At 45.5% G+C, this 23,140-nt stretch overlaps 1 protein-coding gene across 2 annotated transcripts in view; it reads left to right on the forward strand.

Annotated features, from left to right (window-relative positions):
• The window catches only part of TCERG1L (transcription elongation regulator 1 like), a 160,046-nt gene that overhangs the window by 114,873 nt on the left and 22,033 nt on the right, over positions 1-23,140 (forward strand). For both annotated transcript variants that reach the window (XM_080403427.1, XM_080403428.1), the window contains exon 13: positions 1-23,140. This exon is cut by the window's left edge and continues 13,229 nt beyond it; it is cut by the window's right edge and continues 22,033 nt beyond it. The gene's annotated coding sequence lies outside the window, so the exon portion shown is untranslated.

Genomic DNA, 23,140 nt, shown 5'->3' on the forward strand with positions numbered 1-23,140 from the left:
TGAGTATCTGCATAGTGTCTGCAAAAATGGTACAAAGCAAACCCTCACCCTCTGCTGCTTTTCAATGGTGAGGTTTAGATTAGGTATTAGAAAAAAAACCACCAAAAAACCACCAACACCAAAACCACTGAAAGGGCTGTCAAGCACTGGAACAGGCTGCCCGGGGCAGTGATGGGGTCACCACCTCTGGGGGTATTTAAAATGTGTGTTGTAGATGTGTAGAGGAATTGTAGAGGAATGAGAGAGAGAGAGAGAGAGAGAGAGAGAGTGTTCCCTGGATGGAGGAGAGACAAGGAGAAGGATGCAGCAGAGGCAAGAAGCCGGGTGGGCTGGCCTGAAGAGTGTGAAGAAAGAGCACGAACAGTAGATGAACTGTTGAAACCTTGTGGGGGACATCCCAGAGCAAGGTACAGGGACTACTTATTGAAGTTAACCTGGAATGTGATGGTAAAAGCCTTGTGGCAGCGGGCTAGTTTTGAGAGTGCCGCAACATAGATGTGGCGCTTAGGGACGCGGGTTGGTGGTGGGCTTGGCAGTGCTGGGCTAACGGCTAGACTTGATGATATTAGAGGTTTTTTCCAAACAAAACGGTTCTCTGATTCTAAGCAAATGTTGTTTCAGCGCTCGCAATCTCAATGTATTATTCTGGCCCTAAAGCAGTCATTTACAAGGGATGCTGTAACGTTTTGCCCCAAGATAACTTTCCATCCATGCAGTTGGCCTGATGACCTTCAGGGAAAGTGGTGGCTCAGGGCTGTGGGCTGTGTGGGAGAAGGTGGCTTTGCATTTTCCTTTGCAAGGACACGTGGCTGCTCAGCACATCTAAATTCACTGCTGAGCCTTTCTGCTGACTGTCTGGTGGCCCTGGAGCAGGATCTGTGTACGCGGGGCATGCCTCCATGGTCTGAGCTGCAAAATGCTCTGCAGCCCATGGGCGGTGGAAGGTCACGTTTTGAGCCTCTCGCACAGGCACGGGTCTGGCTGCTGGCTCCTACAGCCACCGCCGTGCTGCTGTTGCTTATACCCTGCAGCAGCTGAACGCTGCTGACCTGAAAATGCAGGTAGTTTCTTGGTATCACAATCACTTAGGTGGGTATTGGTTGAGTGAGTAATAAGTTGCCGTTGTTGATGAGCAAGGAAAGGTCTCAGTAAAGCAGAACTGATCATCTCTGTGCTCCTGACACTTAGAGCAGACAAGCACAGATAAAGCACTGGCAGGGCCTTTGGCTTTTCACAGAGGAGAATTATGGGTGGCAGATGCGCTCTACAGATAATACTTTTGTCAGTGCCAATTTGCGCAAACATTGGCCAATTAAAAATTATTAAATCTTTCGTCTCTGCCTTCACTTTATGTTGCTAAAGTCCCTGCAGTTGCTATGAACAAAGAGAGTTTGTTAGCATGTCAACTTTTGAAATTGTTACACAAAAATCTCTATTGCCTGAGGTTGCTTTGGAAAAAGCGGATCAGTGTGCTGCTTTAAAATTAAAGTATTTGCTTTAGGCAATTATATAAAAAAATCTGGTTTGACTTTTAATATTTTTTCTAAAGTGCAAACTACAAATTTCCATACTGAAATGAAAAGCATGAATATTCTGCTCACTGTTTCCATGGACTACATGAGTAACTTTTTCAATTCTTGTTTTTTCTAAAAAAAAAAAAAAAAAAAAAAATCAGTAAAAACTCCAAAATATAGTACAATAAATAAACCACAAACTGACTGAATTATAGCTCGATGAGGGGTCTTCCTCATCCCTTTTACTGGGGATGTTGCTGCTGATGCTGGCATGGCTACATGGGGCTTCGGTAAAATGGCAGAGGAAGGAGAGGCAAGCAATACCGGCCGGCTGGCTAAGGGTGGTTTCCATGGGGAATTTCTGTGTCACTAAAAAAACCAAAAAGAGTTAAAAATCAGAGCTTATGCTTTTCCATTGTGATTTTAAAATTTCATTTTGGCAATGCCATCAGGTAATTTAATGAATCCCCTGTTTCCTTTATCCAGCCTGTCAAATCACCTGGATAACTGGGATCTTCCTCTCCTGGCAGAGTAGGATTCACTCTTTGTAAGCTGTGGGGTGCAGGGGACCAGCTGAGCTCCCCAGGCTGCTCCTCTCTATTCCTGACCCCTTGGAAGTTTGGTGTTGGCACGCCTGCCTCTGCTAAGGTGGTTGGTGATACCGTGGGTTTTTTTCGGGATCTGCTCCAAGGCACTTCAGCCCGGTTTCAGTGCCTCCCAACAGTCAATGATCGCTACATATCTCATAGGTAAATAAAACCTGGGCAAGCAGCTTTTGGGTGGGATTAGTTTGCAACAGTCCTGCAGAAGGAGTAGCTCAGCAATGCTGGAGGTAAAGGCACAGGCACTACTTGACTCACACCCCATAGCCATGTGCACAGAGGTGGTGGGACTGCCCCCGTGATGTGATGTACAAGTAATTTACATGCACGTGCCTGTGGCTCAATGTACACAATGCAGGTAAGGACATGCTCTGGCTGGGGGCGAAGCTATCATGTCATGGTGTCAATACAGAAATAAGATTTTTAACTGCTGAGGATCTCAAAGTTGGTGCTGGGATTGGGTGTCATTCATACATCTGATCTACAGCAGCACGTTTATTGAATTGTGAGTAGGAAAATGTGAAAAGTGAGGACCTGCGCCACTCCCTTGAGCTTGTAGACTTCATGGGTTTCACACTGTGACACCAAAGCCAAGTAGTGACAGAGCAACCCTTCTGGGCACCCATGTTATCCAGGAGCATGGCCTCAGCTCTTTCCAAAAATACCCGTTCCTCAGACAGGTTTCAGAGCCTGCCCCTTAGGCTATCCAGTATCGAATATTTCCTTAAAAGAAAGAGTTGCTCTTTACAGCAAGGGTCTGCAGCCTTGGCTTGCCCTATGGCGCTCATCGTGGGGTTCCCCTGCACTGTGACCATGGAGTTTTCTGTGTGGTGTTCTCCGAAGTGAAGACTGGGAGGAGGAAAAGCAACTTTTTCCTCTCTGCTTTGCTGATCTCTTTAAGTATTCTGCATTTGTCTGTTAGGAGTAAAGTTTTGCCACAGGAGAGATACTAGGGAAAAACAAAACAAAAAAGCCGTAAGATTGTTTACTTCATATGCTGGGAATTATAATACAAATTATGCAGAATGCCATAAGTAAGCTGAAATGCATTCAGAAGAAGGAATTGTGGGTTTACATCCCAGCGCTGATTTATTCATCCCAGCACCGGTGGCTGCCATCACCGCCAGCCATCACACATCCAGGTTGTTCCGCTGAGGCAGGATCCCACCGCTCCTCCTGAAGCCAGTCACACTCCTCTTCCTCAGGGCTTTGGGCATGAAAAACATGTTTCTAGACTTCTGCCCATGTTTCTGGAGGTCTTTAATCTCTGTTGTTAGGCTTTAACTATGAGAAGAAAGAATTTTATTACACTCAGTGGAGTTGTCAGCTATTTCTTGGCCTGTCTAAGTAGCTTGTGATTATCTTTCCATGATAAAACCTTCATGGTGATAAAATAATCGTGTTTTTCAACAGGTATTTGGTAGTATTGGACAGAATAAAGAGGAAGTGGGGGTTTTGATACTTTCTTTAACATAGTTATTTTGAAGCAGCAGACAGGCTGGTATGTTTTTCTTCACCAGTCTGTCCGTAATACTCCTGCAGAGAAGACGTTATATATTGAATCTCACTTATTTTCTCTCACTGGCTCTTCAAATGTGTATTTAGCATGCTGTCTCCCAGTGGGCAGGCAGGCAGTGGGGCATCAAGGGCCCCACTCCCATATCGGCATCCCCGAGGGCTGCCAGGGGAACCAGCTGCAGGAAGCCCAGCAAAAAACTGATTTTGGTCCAAGGGAATCAGAAACACTGTTTGTTTTTTAGTCCAGCCAGCTCCAGACTGATTCCCAATTAAATGAAAAAAAAGCCCAGCAAAGAAAAAAAACAACTGGAGAATGTACTGTGGCTGACACTCTTGGTAATTTCAATTGCACCCATGCAAACCCATGGTAAAGCTGATGGTTCAGTGGCTGGTAGTAACTCAGTTCCTTCTGACAGTTATGTCAGAAGCAGATGGTTTTGCACATGGGTTTTATTTCTATTTCTATAAACAAACATTTATCCTGACTGCTATGCTAAATATATATACTTTATTAAATGGTCTTAGCTGCTACTGTGAGTAACGGTAATTACCCAACCCATGTCAGCTAGAGTCTGACACCTACTTTACAGCAAATGAATATATGATATATATATATCATATATGAATATAGTGACATCACTCCAAAGTTTAAAAAAAAATAATAAAGTGAGCCACCCTTAGTTGATGTTCCACAGCCAGAATACTTCCTGAAGCAATCTTCATGGCTGTCTTGCATGCTGCTAAGGATAGTCTAATATGAAATATGCAATAGCTCTAGTTCTTCCTTGTACTTCTGACATGATGCTTTTAATAAGATAATATACAGTATACCCTAGCACTGCATCCCTGCATCTTCCCAGCAATTGAAGGACATGTTCCCAGATTTTCATTAAACAAGGTGCTCTTCTCTTCCACCTAGCCACAGAAAATCAGCTAGTCAGGGACTGGGAGGGAGAAGAATCACTCAAATGTGTGTTGAGCCTGAAGGACAGGCAGATGTGCTGCTGACAGTATAACCTCAGCTACACTGCATTAGGAGTGCCTGAAAAACAAGAAAAAACCCAGTAATGGATGGCTTCCTTTGGCTTATGTTGTGGGATTGTGTATCGCCACCAGCTCAAGGCTTACGCTGTTAAGGAGAACAAGTGGGCTTGGTCCTGGCTTCACTGCCCCCCACAGCAGGTGAAAACGTGGAGCAGGGAGCATACACTGCCTGAGCTGCCTCTTTGCTAAGCAAGGGGCTGGAGGCAGTTATGAATTTCCAAAGTCTTTAAGAAATAACCTGTTTCCCTATGCTGCTGCTTTTCCCTCTCTGGAGGCCAAGGCTGTGGTTCAGTTTGCAGAGGGGCTGGGGTCTCTGGGCACGCTGCCTGTTGAGCCCTTGGAAGTAGAGACCCTCCATTTTTCAATGTGGCCATTGGGCTGCACACCAGTATTTTGCCTGGGCATGCCTGAATTTTCTACTCTTCTCTGGGATGACTTTTTTTTTTTGTCTTTAAGCAAATTATTATGCAAACCAGCATGTCATTTAGCAGCAGTAGTATTAGCAGAGGACCCTGTAACACAAGTGCAGCTCCAGGTGACGAGCTGGCTGAGCCCTGCCCATGGAAGTGCACATCCCCTATGAACCTGGGGTGCTGGAAGGCCCTAAATTGGTTCATCTCCCCATACCATGATAGCAGCAGAGCTGCACACCCTTGCTGTTGGAAAAACCATGTGCTGGGGCTCTGTACCTTCCCCCAAGCGCTTGCTGGCACAGCTGCTGCAATGAAACACATACAGCCAAATGCCAAAGCTCCTGTCTTCCAAAACAGCAAATATAAAAACAATCTAGCTCGTGGCCCAGTCCCCTGCTGAGCTCAGGCCGGTGTAAAACCATTTTGCAATCCAGCACGAGCTCCACCTGCAATGCATTAGCTTGTGGGTACAGCCTTGTCAAAGCAATACACTTGAAAATGAATGCTACAAATTGGAAATCATACTGCTTTATGTAGACTAGCAGAAAAATTGATATTACCTCTACCGTCTCCTCTGCTTCCTTCTCCACGCAGAAGGCTCCTAGACTAGCTGCAGCAGTGCATTAAAAATAGCAGAAGCAACGCGGGGAAACAAGAGCGTGTGCCCTGCTGCTCTGAACCCATGGCAGGAATGGGGGGTCCAGTTACATCTTCTTGGTGGTGTGTTTTGTTCCCCATTTCCAATATTGCTGTGAATGCTGCAAAGCCTAAGTACCCCCAGTAAATGTATAATTCAGTTTAAAGACTGGAGCTGAAAACTGTGTTGGTGTTGGACAAACTGTTGGCAGGTGGCTGGAAGCTGGTGGGTCCCTGTGCCTGCTCAGGGCAGGTTCCCGCTATACAAGAGCATCTGGTCAGTCCATCATAACCCACCGCAAGTTCCCGCTCTTCCACAGCTCATCTAAAACCCGTCATCATGCAGGAAAGAGTGACAGCATTTATCAACGAGCCAAAATAACAGTAAGTTGTAAATAGGCCCAAGCAGAGTGTTTGTAGTCAGAGAACAGCACTTTGCACAAATCCTGCTGGGATCGGATTATCCTTGACTTGACTTTCCTGATCTTTTGGTATGCTGCTCGATAGACGTCCTTCTAAACTGCATCTCCTGTTTTTTCACTTTAATTCCTGGACTCGATTATCCACTCTCCCCTGTGTTTAAGCCAGTTTTGGTTCATTCACTTCACACTTATCTTTTTCAAAAAGTGTCCGTGTTTACAGTTTAGCTCATTTAACTTCTGTTTTCCTCTCTCTCTCTCCCTGCAATTGTGTTATATGTGTTATTTATGCTTGGGGAATAAAAATAGGGTTACTTTGTTCGCAAACTGCCTAGCTATTTAGCAAAGCCAACTCCTTCCAAAGTGCTCTCCACCACTGGTAAATCTCTTGGAAATCCTGCTGATGTCCCTTGGCTGTGTTGGTATCTGCAGCCCAGATACGGGGCATCCTTTCTTATAAAAGGAATGATATTTTATAATATAAAATATATAATTCCATATATCTATATGGAATTATATCTGGGCTTGATTTAGGAGCCCTACTGTGTTGACAGTGGTGCAAAGGGATGCCCAAGCCTGCAGCTTTGTCTCCATTGCTGCACTCTACTTAGAGATGCAAATTATTGACACTAACACAAAGGAGCTACTTTTCCTGCTCCCTTCCCTGTCCCTTGAAGTTAGTCCTCCATCCCAAATATCACTCCTTATTGCAGCATGTGTGCTTTGGTTTCCATACTTAATTTTCAAAAACATAGGCAGTGAATTGCCTTTGCAATCAAAATATTTTTAGCAAGAAAGGAGTCCAGTGTTGTTTTTTTAAAGAAATGCAGTGCAGGGCGTGAGGACTTTCCTTGGAGTGAGACACACTTTTAGCTAATTTCTATTCCATGATGCACTGGAAAAATATTTTCCTTCAGCAGTTCAAGGCAAGATTTCCTCTAGGAGGCTGGAGCAGGGCAGGGTGCCAGTGTGCTGGTAGGGTTCGCGCTGGCTCAGCGGGCGCCCGTTGTGCCCACGTTGCCTTCTCTGCACATAGGCTGCCCTGGCTAAGCTTGCATTTCCTCGGCCATGCCATGACTGTCCTATGGATGTCTTCAGTAGCTCTCAAAGCTGCAATTACTCAGACTTTGGATTTGGTTTCCCTCTCTTGGTTATTGCAAGGGGAGCTGAGCAGCCGTCACATGTTACAGAGCTGCTGCTCTTGGAAAGGAAAGCACGTTTTTGATGGCAGTGCTTGTGTAAATGACCTTAACATCTCTTTTCTAGCAATATTACACATTTGGAACTTTTGGATTTTTTTTTGAACAATTGTATAGATGAATTCACACAAATTCTCGGAGCAAATAAAACAGGGAAGGGATGTGGTCAGAGCACAAATACTTCTGAACACTATGGGTGTACTTGCCAAATGTTTGTATTTTTCTCATTCAGTCCCTGGTGATGTTTTCTACATATGGCTGCTTAGAGATGGAGAGAAAGTGAGCTCCCTATTGCATATGTTCATATATACCGTAAGGCCACAAGTATCAAACCTCAGCCATGGAGAAATGTCCCAGCCACATCAGTGTGGGATATCCTGCTGTTGCCCTATGCTCTTGGCTCGCAGCAGTTGGCGCTGACCTGCTGTCTGTCACCTGTGTAGACACAGGCACACTGGGATGCATGTTTGCATGGTGCTGGGTGTTCTCAAACTGCAGCCACCACAAGTAGCTCATTTCATGCATAAGGTCCTTTGCAAAGGGAACTGTGGAAAGTCCCCAGAAAACAGGGATAACGAAACAGATGATTGGTTTAGGGTAAATATAAATTTCTCATCTACCAGAGTTGTTAAGCAACCCGGTGTACTTATACATGTGTATAATCAACCATTTCCAACAACTTCTCATTTCTTTTATCTCCTGATAAAAAGGGAAGCATTCAATTAGCAAGCAGTGGCTTTAAAAGGATGATTAAACAGAGCTCAGGAAATAATAAACCCATTTAATGAGCAAGGTCTTTCTACACTTGCCATTTAAGCTACTTTTGTTCTTTGAGAGAAAGAGCTCTAGCCAAGAAACTGCTCACCATTGTGTTAATAGGGGAAGTCTGCGTTACCCACATGCATGCCAGGTGCCCTCGCAGGGCCCTTCCAAGGTTTTGGCCACCCAGCCCTATACTGTTTCTCCTGGATGATATGCTGCTGCCCTGGGAGAGCTTCTGCAGGGCATCATCCCCTCCGCCACGATGCTGAGGTTGTTCTACCACAATCTGCCATGTAGAGGAGGGATTTGCCATCTCCTGTGTTATTGCCTGAGCATGTCTCTCATATTGCTCTAGTTGACATACGCTTGAAGAACCTTGGAAATGGTGTGCTGAGAACAATTAATTACATTTGCAAACATAACTGGCAAAGATTTCCCATCTCTGGCAAGCAAGGGAGAATTGATTGTTCAGAAAGCAAGGACTGAACGTGGCATCGGGGCATTCCCCTCTGCCCTTTCTTGTGTGAGTGCTCTGAGGAGCAACACTCACTGATAAAAACCTGCCACCTCACCCGCAGCACATACCCAGCACCTCTGGGACATTTGCAGTCACCGCCTCTGGTGGGCTTTTGGGCTGCCTGGCTTGGAAATAGTCAAATGTCAAACCAAAATGTGCTTGGGGAAAAGTTTACAGCTGTTTGAGGAGGACAGTGGAGGCACAAGCCAAATTAAGTTTAGCCTTTAGACTCCGTTCCCATAGCCCTTTCAGAGCTGTTTTTTTCTGGCTGATGCTGGGAGGGTGAGCACGCAGTTGCTCTCATAGCACTGTCCCAGAAAAGTGACACCTCATTTATTCCAGGCAAGAAAAAGCCGCTGTTACAACCAATTAACCAGGGAGGTAAAGAGGAGACCGATGGAGATGTACTGATTCCTACAGCTGTTGCCTGTGCTCCTCTCCGCATTCTCCCAGGGTGGGCGAGTGTCAGCCTCCAAGGAAAAAAATCCCTGGTTTTAAGATGCTGGTTCTCATTTCGGTTGGACTGTGGTTTCCAGTTGGAAATTTCAGTTCCCTTGTTCCTGACATAGCGAAGGGGTGAGCTGAGACCCTGCTCTCCATGCACACAGCAATTGCCTGTTATCCTCTCTCACCTACCTGAATTATTATTTTTTCGTTCTTTCTATCTTAGCATACATAGAAAGTCTCCTTGGTGCAGGTTCACCTCCTGGCTTCCCCTGGAGGTTGGTACTATGAAATCCTGCAGAACCAGGTGGGGGAAGCATCCCCATGGATCAGGAAAGGGTTTTTCAACACTTTGGCTGTTAAAATTTGCATTGCTCTCCTGTAATGCCCATTATTATTGGCATCGTGTCACTTAGTGAAGCTAAAACTCCATTACCATCTGCATCGCTCCTATCCAATGCGATCCCTCCCAGCTAAGCTGGCTCCCCAGAGTCTTTTACTCCTGCTATAATTTTGTGAAATAGAAGCTTCCGTCCTTCTGCAATACTTGTAATCATAAATTAAGTGAAGCAGTTTGCCCTGCGTCACTCCTCCATAACCTTTTGTCGAAAATCTTGAGATTCCTCCTAATGTGCTTTTAATTTGCCTTTAACACTGGCAATGTCTCAACCAGAGGCATGCCCTGTGCTGGATGGGGCCAGCAGCATCACTGCTTCTTCCCTCTTGGCTTTTCAGGTTCAGGCTGCTCTTCAGTGCCTGGTCTCCCTCTTTTTTTCCTTGATCAACTATGCTGCAATAATTTAAAAACATCAAACCCCAATAGCAGAGGTGTTTGAAGCCATGCAATTCTGGTTAAAATGGGAGGTTGCACCAAAGGCGAGGCAAAGCGGCTCTGCAAAACCCCCTCGGTGCTTCTCTCTCCAACTAAAAATCCCCCTATAGGACACAACATTTTATGGCAGGCTTTGGAGCCCCACCAAACCGAAGCCTACATTCAAACATTTCCAGGTGTGAATGAAGGGTATGTTCAAAATCTATATTTTGACTGGTGGCAGCCCTGACCCCCTCCTTCCTGGGGGCTCCTGCTGCCTTTCTGCATGTCTCCTTCTGTGGCAGTGACAGGGATGATGCGGGATGCAGCTGCTGTGGCTGGGCTGGCAGATGCTGCTCTCCTGGTGAGCATTGGTGCGGGCAGGCAGGTTATTCAGATAACACTTTCGTAAATGACATTTTACATTAAAACTGAATTAACAGTGAGTTTGCTGTTTAGGAATAGAAGAAATATTATTACATTATTATTCATCTACATAATATACATAACAAACTATGTATATAGAAAACGTATAATTATCCAGTCCCCAATTAACTTGGGTACTAATTCAACAAGTTTGTGCACTGGCATTAATCTTTCTAAATAACCTTCAGAAAAAATACTTAATCTTTGGTTTGTTTTCTCTCCTGCTCCAGTTCTGGCCCTTGCCCTGTGAAAGCCATAACGTGAGGGCAGCAGTGGTGGCTGCTCAGCTCCTGGGCAGTGGCTGATGCCGAGGGGCAGACCTGGGTGAAAAGTGGTGGCTTGGAGAAGGCTTTTGGTATATCTTGTACACACGGGGTTAAAGGAGGAAAGCACAATCTGGTTTGAGGTCACCTGAAAGCTTCTCCAGGTAGATTTCTTGCTCTTTCAGTCAAATCAGTGACATTTCAGTCAGATTGAAATTTGTTTTAGGCCAGAAAAATTATTTTTCTCTGTAGCTCGTTATGAAGTGTAGAGTTTGTGATCTAATGCATGCTCAGCACGGTGGAATCTGATGCGATGTGAGTAGAATGAGGTATCCCAGGATGCTGGGAGAGGGACTCCTCTTCCACCTTGCCACAGAAACCAGAAGGCAGGGTTTGAGCTGACCCTGGGCTTGGTTTGACAAGTGGTTTACAACATCCAGCCTGTAGTCACTGTCCTGGAGAAGCCAGGTCTAAGAAAGCTGGATTTTGTTATTGCTAAACATTTTTATTTTTTGCCAAGAAGCGTCACTGTAAAATATTATATTTTTTTTTTAGTAGGAGGAAATGTTCTTCCCTGATTGACTGTGTGGCTAAGCCAAGTCTGGAAAGGGTAACAGATTATGCTTTATGGAAGTAATTTCTTTAATCTTGTGGACTGCTTGAAGGCTTTAATCTCAGTTGTGAGAATCACAGAAAGATGTTTTATTACTGCTGGTATTGCTGATCTGGGTAGGCTTATAGACTTCTTAATAGAAAACCTGTATGCCCTTTTCCTGAAGATCCCATCTTCCTTATTAATCTTTTAGTGTGGTTCAATGAGAAAAAAGAACAGGGCTAGGTTAGTTTTCTACCAGAATACTGGTGTGTATTTGGGAGTAATTTGGTTGCCCTTGCCATTTACTGGCCAGCAAAGTCCTTTAGAGCATCGCCTGAGTGCAGACAGATGCACCTGGGCTCCTTCCTCTGCTCCGTTTCTCCTTTGAGACCCACAGAGCCCCATCAGTTTTGCAGGATACTTAATTATGAAAAAAACCCACAATTTCAGTTCCCAGCAGTGCCAGAGGGCTGCCTTTACATCCCAGTTTCCATCTCCTGTGCCAGAAGCAGTGCTTGATGCTGTGCAGCAGTGGGACCAGGTCCACCTGTTTGATTGTGATGTTGTATATTTTGGTTCAATAGAAGTGAACATTTGTGAAAAAGCCCTCGATCACCTTCCAATTCCTGTGGGAAATGAAAAATTAAAAGACAACCCTTCCCCCTAGACAACAACAAAAAAAAGCTCTTTGCCGAAGTCTAGGTGCATCTGCAATGAAAAGACAGTCAGGAGATGAAGGACTCCCAGGGGACAGAGAGCTGTCCCCCCATGGGGTCAGAGCTCGGTCCATCCCGGAGGAGCACATTGCGAGGATTCAAAGCTTGCAGATAGCAGCTCATCCCGTGCCTTCAGCAAAGCAGCAGAAAAGGGCCAAATGGAGATAATAAATCTTTGTGTCTCCTATAACTAATCTATACTGAATACTTAAATTAACAAAGTGTTTTGCTGCTATGGTTGTGAACACACAGATACCTGATATTTGAGCACACACAGCCCCTAAAATTGATTTCTGATTGCAACATCTTACATCCAGATAGCTCTGTTTCTAAACTGATGTAGTCATAAAAAAACCCAGTGAATAAGCAAGCAAACATTAAACAGATTTACAGAAAACCCACATTTCTAAGTAAAATATATATATACCTGAAGAGCCTGCAAGCAGTTTGGCAATGAGAAAAGACTAGCTTAGAGCAGTAAATGACTGACAGCAGGCTCTTTCCTCTCAACAGTTCAGCAGATTGTTTAATTGATCACACAAATGATTGGTCTAAACAGGCAAGAACTGTGCCTTTCTTTTGCACTTCTCCGCGGGCAGAGGGTGGTTTCAGGGAACGCGCTCACACCCTGCGCTGCATCCCTGCCCCATCCAGCAGTTCCTATGGGCTTCACTCACCCTCACACTGGTAAGCAGAGGGAAAGTGCACAAAATTCCTGCCTAGGCTCCCATATTAAGCAGGGAGGCATTAGAGGTATTCACAGCAGAATGAAATATTTTTTAATGTGATTGGTGAGCTCTGAAATACGGCACCACTTGATCCGCTCCTTGGGGAGACAGCTAAATACGCCTTGAAAGGATTAGCTTCTCCATACCAAATCTGCTTTCATTTAACCTGAAAAAAGCTCCGTGAAAATATTCGATGTCGGGATTTTATTTCTCCTGTCACGGAAGCTGGCATATAATAACATCGCCTGCAAACACCGGAGCAGGGAGGGAAAAGGAAAATGCAGAGAGGCAGATGAAGCAAGCGTTGGGATAGCTTAAGGATTGTGAAAAGTTTAAAAAGATATTTTAAAAGGCTCTTTTGCATGCATGCATGTGGTTGTACATGCCACAGTTATATATATGGCATAACACGTTTTTAATGTAACCAGAAACATTGCAAAGGGGTAAAGCTCTTTCATTAGAGTTCTGCCTTGTTGATGTGATGCTGATCTGGAATGGTTCGAGAAATCCTCATGCAATGAGGCTCCCAGGCACTATGCTGTGGTGGACAACACAGAATCAAGAATCGCAGCATGGTGGGGGCTGGAAGGGCCCTCTGGAGCCCACCCCGTCCCACCCCCTGCTAGAGCAGGGTCCCCCAGAGCAGGCTGCACAGAGCCGCGTCCAGGCGGGTTGGGGTGTCTGCAGAGCAGGAGAACCCCACAGCCTCTCCGGGCAGCTGTGCCCGTGCTCACCCTCACAGCGCACAAGTTCTGCCCCACGCTCAGATGGAAGCCCCTGTGCTGCAGCCTGTGCCCGATGCCCCTTGTCCTGTCGCTGGGCACCGCCGAGAAGAGCCTGGACCCGTCCTCCTGGCACTCGCCCTTAAGATCTTTGTAGGCACTGGTGAGATGCCCTCTCCCTCTCCCTCTCCCTCTTCTCCAGCCTGAACATGCCCAGCTCTCTCAGCCTTTCTGAATAAGGCAGGTGCTCTGGTCCCCTCTTCACCTTGGTACTGGCTCCTCTCCAGTAGCTCCCTGTCTCTCTTGAACTGGGAAGCACAAAGCTGGACACAGCGCTCCAGATGTGGCTTCATCATCACACAGCACAGCACAGACCAGCTGAGGCTGGAGGGATGTTAAAGCATGTCTCCAGTGGATGCACAGAGCTGAGGATTATCCCAGCAGAGTGCTGTGCAACAGCAACCAGGCAGGGCGCTAAGCCATGGGGAACCAAAATTCAGTGCTGCTCAGAAGGTGTTAAATATAATCAGAAATGTGCTCTCAGTTTCATTACAGATCTGGACCACAGCGCAGTTCCAATAAGATTCTTCCAATGTAGCAGGATTGTACCGAACCGATCAGATAAGGATTCACTGTAAGCCACACCTGTAGCAGTGTCCTTCAGTCTCCTGGCAGGACTTCATAGCCCGTTCTGGCATTTACCCATTAAGCGTGCACCTTTACCACGGGCTGGTAGGACACTGCCTGGAAATGTGTGGAAAGCAGTCTGACCCATGTAAAAAATTCCAGTTGTTAAATGCAGTGAGATGATTAAATGAGCCTCTATAGACACACACATAACGCTCATTCAGTATTAATGCTAGTTAATCTCAAACAATTAAATTGATGTAAATCTAAACCTAGTTAGCATAGGTCTTCTTACTGACAAATTGAGTATTTAATAACTTGTACTATTTTTGTGCACATTTCTCCTGCAAGCAGCAGCCGTTGCAGAGGGTGTGGAGCCCCATCCCCTCCAGCTAGACTGTCCACAGCCACTCCAAATCCAGCTGGGGCTGAGCATGGGCTCAGAGAGAGGCACGCTCTCCCAGGGCCCCTGGCAGCGAGGAGGTGCCCCATGCTGCTTTCACATCCAGTGCAGAGATTCTGAAGCTCTGCCACTGCTCTAAGAGGCTTTCTGTTTTCAAGCAAAAAAGAATTAAAAAAAAAAAAAGAACCGTATGAAACATAGTGAATCAAAGCAGTACAGGCAAATGCAGATGGCAGAAAAGTTTGTTTCCAATAATTGCACTTGAAAAGGGAGTTAGATAATGTTTGTAGAGTCTTGCCATGGGAAGCAGTGGCAGGCGTCTCCCAGCCAACCCAATAACTGCCACCAGGTGAAGCAAATCGGGGTCATCCAGCAGAATGATCTACAAGGGTGAAATGTGCTCAGAAATTCACAGAATTATGGAACAGTTTGGGTTGCAAGGGAACTTGAAGATCATCTAGTTCCAACCCCCTGCCATGGGCAGGGACACCTCCCACTAGGTCAGTTTGCTCAGAGCCCCATCCAACCTGGTCTTGAACGTTTCCAGGGATGGGGCATCTACCACCTCTTTGGGCAACCTGAGCTAGTGTTTACATTAATACATAAATTAATTAGATATTAGTAATTGATTCTTTTCTTTGGAAAACATGAAAGGCCTTGACCTTGGCCACATAGACTATTTCTGGAGCATGAGCCCGTTTCACCCACACACAACACTGGGCACTCAGGTGCTACTGGGTGAATAACTTGCAGTGTCCCCGCACCGTGATGTTGGTCTGTGCCCTGTGCCACACGTATAGGGACGGCGAGGAAAAAGCAAAAGCAGCACAAGTGGAGCCGCAGCGGGTGAGCCTCACCGCAGGCTGGCAGCCCACACCTCCGGCAGCACTGGCTCTGCTGCACCTCTGTGTTGCTGGCACCAGGAGAGCTGAGGAGTGGGCTTCCCCCCCCCCCCCCCCCCCGCCGCTGGCTGCAGGGGCCACTGAATGCCAGGTGTAAATCAACGAGATGCGTTGCTGTACGAAGACCAAATTGCAGAAGCTATAGTGGGAATAAATCTTTCAAATCAGTCAATTTATCAGTGAATCCACAGTTCCTGATTCAAAACAAGTGAAGTAATTATTGAAAGAAAGTCATTAATTAAAGTAAAGCTCTTTATTGAATGGGCTACTGAGTCATTCTTGTAAGCACTTGGAGGTTTATTGCATTGTGTTTGAAATTAAGGAAATCACTGTGAGGCCACTGGAAAGAGTCAGCTGTGGGGACAGAGCAGTCCCCACCCCATGGGGGATGTGGACTTGAGGGAGATGGGCTGGTGTGGAGCTGCAGGAGAAGCTGTGGGAGGTGCAGGTTGCTCTTAGTACTGCTTGATGAGATGCCTGTTCCACTGCTGCACCCTCCTTCCAGCGCGGGGCTTTTCCAGCAGGATGTTTTTGCTATGCACAGCTGAAATTGGGATGCATTTCTTATATTTGAGTAGAAAATATTTTATACTTTAGTATTCTGCTATTCAGAGTTCACCACAAAGCTGACTTGGAGAGCCTAAGACACCCTGCAGCTTGGAAAGGTGGAACAGAGAAGGGAGATGCTGTGTCCAGGAGTGCTCCTCCAAGCCTGTCAGGCGCAAATGGAGCCTGCTGGGCTGAGCTGGCCACGGAGCTTGCAGTAATGCTGGGGGAGCTGGAAAGCTTCAGATGATGAGCCCTTTGCATAAAGGTGAGGTACATATCTGCCACTGTGGTCTTCATTGGATTGATGACTGAACAAAATCTCTCTTGAGCATGCCTCAAGGGTCCATTAGCTGTGTAAATCCAGTGGGCTATAAGCTCTCCCCTCAGCATGCAGAGTCCCAGCATTTGGCCTGGCTCAGCCCTTGCCAGTCTGGATGGTGCCTTAGGACACCCAGCCGGTGGCAGGGGAGCCAAGGCTGCTCCATGCTCTGGTCACCAAGAGGTGCCACAGCTCTTCGGCAGGTGGGTAAGCAGGGTGGCACCTGCAGCAGCCACCTGTGTCCATGTGGTGGCTTGTGGTGAGAAGGTCTTGACACAATCTGGTGGCTGCTAGACCTCAGAAGGATGTAAGGAGTCTGTTCTCCCCATGACCCACACCTCCGAAAAGAGGAGTTTGAGGGAATGTTTTGAGAGAGTAATTTTGTACTGTGTGAATAAAAGAAATGAGAAGATGAAACAACCTATTCTCTTATTCCAGCTTTATCTATCTAGGGTTTTCTGCTGCTCTTCTTTGTTATTGAGTCTGAGTTTATACTCTAATTATTAGCTCTGACTGGCTCCTGTCCTATTTTGTTTCAGCTGATGGAAAGCAGTGACTCATCCCAATGTCTATTAAGTCTCTTTGCTCCAGCCTCAATAACTGAAAAGGCTGAGTTGCATCTGGAGTCAAGGTGAGCTCTGTGCAAAGTGGTGCCAGGCTCACCACAGCTCTGGGGAAACTTGTGGTGCAGTTCAGGTCCTAAAGTCCCTGTCTGCGTGGGAAGCAGTTGGATATTTGCTAGTGGCATAAATAGGAAGAGGTGGTCTTCGAAGGCTGGTCAACAGGAACAGGGAAATCCAGATGTAAAGATGCCTTTTGGGTAGCGGTGTGCTGGTCTTGGTCTTTGTTATTAATCAGTGGCTTTCTGATAAAATTCAGCAGTCATAGGAGTGCCTACCTACTCAGAAATGGCAGATGGGGAGGGCTGCTAGTTGACTTTTCTTCTGAGGTACAGATTTCTGTGGTATTTTGACAGGGTGTATGTATGATCAAATGCCCAAAATTACTCTGTTTCAAAGGCAGCAGCTAGATGTGCTGTGCTGTGGATAGTACGTGAGCATATATTTGTAATTCATCAGCACTGCATTAAGTATACCATATACCACGTAATTCTAGTTTTGCTGAAAAGAAACCCAGAAAGGATTAGCCATTTCAGCAACACTTAGCTTGTCCATGGGTCTATACGGACCTGCAGACACAGAGTAGAGCGTAGTTCCGTATTAAAAGACTCACTCAGAAGAATTTGCTCAGGATGGTTTTAAAACACAAAGAAATCAATAACAAACCAAACAGCCAAAACAAACAAACAGTCCCAGAACAAGGCAGCAGGAAAAAGCTGGTGTTACAAGCACGTCGCTTGAGATCTCCAGCTCTGAGGCTGAGCAGTTTTGCTCCGGGAGGGTGCTGAATTAGGAGGCACAGAAAAATCACTCAATTCCTCAGTTTGCTGTTTCATGTAGTAACAGTACCGTATTTCATTTACTCTTTCAGTAGTGTTTCTTTATGTTGTTTTCAAAGCTCTAACTACCTCTCCTTGGAATCACTAATATTAATTGATTTCCAAAACTGAAAAGTTGCAGAAAACATAAAGCAGACTGGCAATTTATTAGAAAAATATATTTCACCTGTGATCAGAAGATTGATCCAAGGACACTCGTAGCAGGAGAACTGCCTGCCCGCCCCCTGTTATTACAGTAATCTGTTCTAAAAATGTGTAATCAAGAATGACAACAGGAAACAAATGAATAGGGCTGGTAATGGCATGGGCAGCAGCAGAGCTGATTAACATATATACTCCATAGCTTCCAAGTACAATGCTTTATCTGGAGTGCGGGCTGGAGAAATTAAATCATTTATTTCTGTGACTGTAATAGAAATATTATATCATAAGCAAAATGCAATAAACATTACAACATAATTTAATGATGTTTTAAGTAATTCTAATTCACATGTTAGTAGTTTGTAGCATGGCCACTAATTTCTATTTCACATTCTTTTGTCTAAAAGAGAACAATTTTCAAAGTAATGGATAAAGTATGTGGCAGGATTTTGCCTGGCACCCTGAAGGACAGCGTACCCCCTTCCTGCAGGTCTCCAGTAAGCCTTCACCTCATGGTATGCTTGATCTTCAAACTGCCTAGTGAAAGTAAGTGGCCACCGATACCGTTGCTGTCTGACTTTGACCACCTCCATGGTAAATTTTAGCCATTATTTATGTGAGGCTGTCTTTGCTTGAGGTGCGTGTCAGCCCTGAGTATACCAGCCCCACCTTCTTTCCTTTCCTTTTTCATTTAAACTTTTGTGGAGATTTTTCAAAAGCACAAAAGAGCCAGGTCTTTTATGGAGCTCAAGTCTCCCCTTCCCTGGTGGGTGGGATAGATACGGCAGATGTGCAGCTGACACCTCCTAGCTGAGAGCTGATGAAAGTGGACCACTGCGGTTATTCCAGCTATCCTCTGTCATGGTTTAATCCCAGCCGGCAACCAAGCCCCACGCAGCTGCTCGCCTGTTCCCCCCACAGCGGGGGGAAGGAGAGGATCGGAAGAGCAAAAGTGAGAAAACTTGTGGGCTGAGACAAAGCCAGTCCGATAAGTAAAGCAAAAGCCGCGCACGCAAGCCAAGCAAACCCAGGAATTCATCCCCCACCGCCCACGGGCAGGGCAGGGGTTCGGCCACCCCGGGACAGCCGGGCTCCAGCACATGTACACGGTTACTAGGGAAGACAAACGCCACAATGCCAAATGTCCCCCCCTTCCTTCTTCTTGCCCCAGTTTATACACTCAGCATGATGCCATACGGTATGGAATGTCCCTTTGGCCAGTTGGGGTCACCTGTCCTGGCTGTGTCCCCTCCCAGCTTCCCGTGCCCCTCCAGCCCTCCCGCTGGCAGGGCCCAAGGAACTGAAGAGTCCTTGATTCAGTATAAACACCACCCAGCAGCACTGGTGTGCTATCAACGTTGTTCTCACACCAGATTCAAACCACAGCCCTGCACCAGCTACCAAGAAGAAAGTTAACTCCATCCCAGCTGAAACCAGCAAGTCTTGTGATGTTATTGGGACTTTCCTCAACAGTGAGTTTCTAAATCTTCTGACTTGTACAGCAGCCTAGACAAGCTCTTTTTTGGAAAAGACAGTTTTGCTCTCTTGTTTGTTCTGCCTTTTGCATTCAAAGACCGTGTCAGTTTTCTTGACTGCTGCACAGAATTGCATTGACTGTCTGCTCAGCTCTGACCCATTTTAAAGCTGCCTTCTGCTCATTTGTTTATATGTATGCACGACATACTCGTGCTCCTGTCCCTTGATCCCAGCCTTTAAGATGTGTTTCTGACTTGCAGAGCAGTGTTCATATCATTACCACATTGTACCATGGCGAGTTAATCAATATGGAGATGTAGCCATTCCCTGACCTCCCTTCAGGGGCCAAACCCGCTCTTAGTTTCCAGCTCCTGCCATCCCCAGAGTACAGGCACTGCTTTTTTGTGTGATGGCCCATATTTGTATGTTATTCCATCCATTTCTTCTGATCATTGGCTCAGCTGCTGTGGAGAAAAATCTCTTAGGATTAGTTGTTACAAACCCAAATAGTTAATCATTGAATTAATCAGTGAATGATGGTCTATCTTCCTTATTTGTTTTAACCTAACATAGTGTATTTGGGTATTTTCATTGCTAGGAGGTGTTGATTTTTTAATTAATGAATTTATTTTTAAAATCCTGTGGAGCCCATGACCTCAGTGTTACCCTGCTCCAAAGCATCTGACCACAGGACCAGGCCACGTACATACCTGGGAAATGGGGGGTGTGCTGGAGGCAGGAGGCACGAGCTCTGGCTCCATCACCTGTGGGCTTATAGGGATAACTTCTGTCAGGTCCTTCTCCATGGATCTCTCAAATGCTGTCATTGTAGGAGGGTGTGCTTTACTCTGTGGAAGGATTTTTCATCAGCAAAACAAAATAAATCAAAAGTAAAATTAATTTTGTGTTAGAAATTGTTGGTGGTTTATATACAGCAAGGCAGATCAAGTGTCAGCTTTAATGTCTCTCACTCTACTCTTTGTAAGTCCATAAATCTCTACAGGATACCCTTATATTTATTTCCTCTTGAATTCAACTATCCTATCTTTTTGATTTTTCATGTGTTAAGTGATTATTGACATAGATAACTTTCTATGTATGTCCAGCTCTCAAGGTAGTGAGAAATACTGAGTGTATTTTCCAAGTAAGGTCACTCTAGAAATATATAAGTTTAGGCTGGGACAAAGATTCTACAACAGGTGGGATACTAAGGTATCCCTCATACTGTTGGATTTCTACTCTGTTTTTATGCTGACTAGCACTTTACTTGTAATGAGCAATACCACACAGTGAGCAAATGAGCTTGCTCTTGCAAATGATTTCCAGGTCTAATCCCTACACAACTGCAAGAAATCTTCCAAAAATTATACTAATGGTCTTTGGCAAGATGCAGATTCCTCCACCAGCATCCTGCCAACTAACTGGACTTGTTTGGTACCCACTAAATGTCCTCACAGTCTATTTGGGTTTTTTTTTGACCTTTGACTGGCTTCAAGTAATTTGTGGCATCAGCAATTTTCCCATCATATTGCTCAGTCTCTTTTCCAGAGCCCAGACAGCAAAAGACACCAATTTAAACTATAGAAAGTCTTGGCCATTCATGCTTTGACCTTGATTTCTGTTGGTTTCTGAGTCATGACAAATAAAAAGCCTGAACTTTCTGAGAAAATTCCCAGAAGTTTCTTAAAAGCTGGCTGGGGTCATAGGTCTGAAAGTTGTGGGGGTAGCTCCGGGGGCTGGGGGTGGGGGGGCGGCCACTCCTCCTGCTGTGTAAACCAAGCAGAGGGGGCCCCGAGCACTACTCTTCCTTTCTTTAAATGCCCAGAAATGTAAAACTATTTCTTTTAGTACAACAGCAGTTTCTGTGACACCCATCTGTAGCTTCTCCTTGGGGAGCTTGCGTGTTTTACACTGCTGGGGACCAGACATGCCCGAGGAAGCAGCAATCTGTGCCAAGGACAACACAGTCTACCGCCTTCGTTATTTTTAACCATGTTTTATTTTGACAGAATTCTGTGACTTAAGCTTGAGAGATCAGCTCAGAATTTATTATTTTTTTTTCAGATAATGCCTATATAGGGTGCAGACTGCAGAATAATGGTCATGAATATTCATTCACAACATGTCAGTAGCATTCAATGTTCCTTAACATGATCCGACAGCTTCTTGGCTCCATGGAGGAGTTAGCAGCCTCTATCCAGCTGCTAACACACAGGTGACAGCATGAAAAATAAAATCCCCATCCTCACAGTACTTGTAACTCACACTGGCACATTCAGTGGAGAGGCATCTCCCATGCACAGCTGAAGGTTGGGGGGTCCCTACCCCAAGATCCCTTGGGTGCAGGATGGGGCACAGCCCTGCCCTTTGCTTCTTTGATCCTGTAAACACAACTTTCCACACCGGTCAACATATTTTTACAAGAACAAAAACTTCAAAAATAAAATTATCAGTGAGTTTTACCAGGGAGTCACATATCATCAGTGATATTGATCCATTTTACTTGACATGGTGCTTCTTAACATGGTACAACCTGGTGATCAGAGCAAGGTAAAACTCCTGAGACCAGAGCAGACAGTGGCTAATTTGTGGTCTGTGCAAGTAAAAGCTGATATAAAATCTTTTTTACCACTTTCAGTTAAATTCCATGCTTATATCAGATATGCAGGTATGTCTTCATTTCCTTTTTAATTAATTTCAAACTCATCTCAATAAAAAAAATATCCGTACCTATTGAAAATAAAATTAGGAAAATCCTACTGGATTCCCACAGACGATAAAAAGAGGGGATTGTTCAGCCTTTGGTGAGACACCTGCGGGTATGCTCGAGAGCCAGGCGGACACAGCCTTGAGCCCTCCCTGCAGGACACGGAGCACCATAGCTCTGGCTTTTGAAGGGGAGCTGCGCTGAGTGGGTTTGGGCACAGCAGGCAAAAAGGGAGCAGAAGCCAGCCCAACATGTTCCCCGTGCTTTCCAGAGCCGTCGCTCCTCTGCAGGGTTTGGCTCCTGGGGCATTTTGGGAGGAATCGCCAGCATCATGTTTCATGGGAGGGATGAGAAAAAACCCTCTGATTTCAGATTAACCTTTGGGGAGCTTCTGCGTTTGTCTGATGCTCCATTCCTCTTCTGTGGGATTTTCCTATTTTCCTCCCACCCATTGGCATTAAATTCAAGGATAATACAGAATTAACCATAAAGCCCTTTGATAGCTCATCTGAAGATTTATATTCTTTTTCTCAAAGAAAAGAACATAGCCTGGCACAGCTGAATAGCCATGAATCACATCAGTGTCACTGGCAGGACAGCAGAGAATTAATGTTTATTTTGCTTTTAAAATCTGATATTTGGGAAAGGAAATTCTTCATGCATTTTATAGTGTTATTTTTATTACACTTGTCACTCTAGCATTTAGCTGAAATTAGGTTTCTGAGGAAGAGAAATTCTGAGATGGAGTCATGCTTTGTGATACGGGTCTGTTTATATGGGTTGCACAAGGCGCTGATTCCCTCCATGTAGCCAGGCTCAAGTGGTTGGAGTTTCTCTGATCATAGTTCAAAACGCTTTCCAGGCACCACTTTTCCTTATCTTTTTCTGTCTTTATTATTTTCTTGTTTCTGTGCGTAGGCGATGCTACCAGTGCCCCTGTCGCTTGGCTGGTGTCTCCTGCCTGCTTTTCCCCCTGCTCCGCTGCTTTCCGCATCCCTCATGGATCCCAGCCTTTGCACATGAGGTGCTTCTTGTGTGTCTCAGGTTGGAGCCATGAAGTGTGCGGATGCTCAGAGCAGGTTGCTGCTGCCATTTCGGCTCCTTTCTGCTGTATAACAGTCTCGTTATGTGTTTGGGTTTTCACTAACGTGTAAGTGAAGAATGGCTCTTATGCTGCCCCATATCAGAAGACCACTTGACTTACCAGAGGCTCCCTGTGGCATTTCAG

This window comes from Falco punctatus (genome assembly GCF_963210335.1).
Source record: "Falco punctatus genome assembly, chromosome: 9".
Lineage (NCBI taxonomy): Eukaryota > Metazoa > Chordata > Aves > Falconiformes > Falconidae > Falco > Falco punctatus.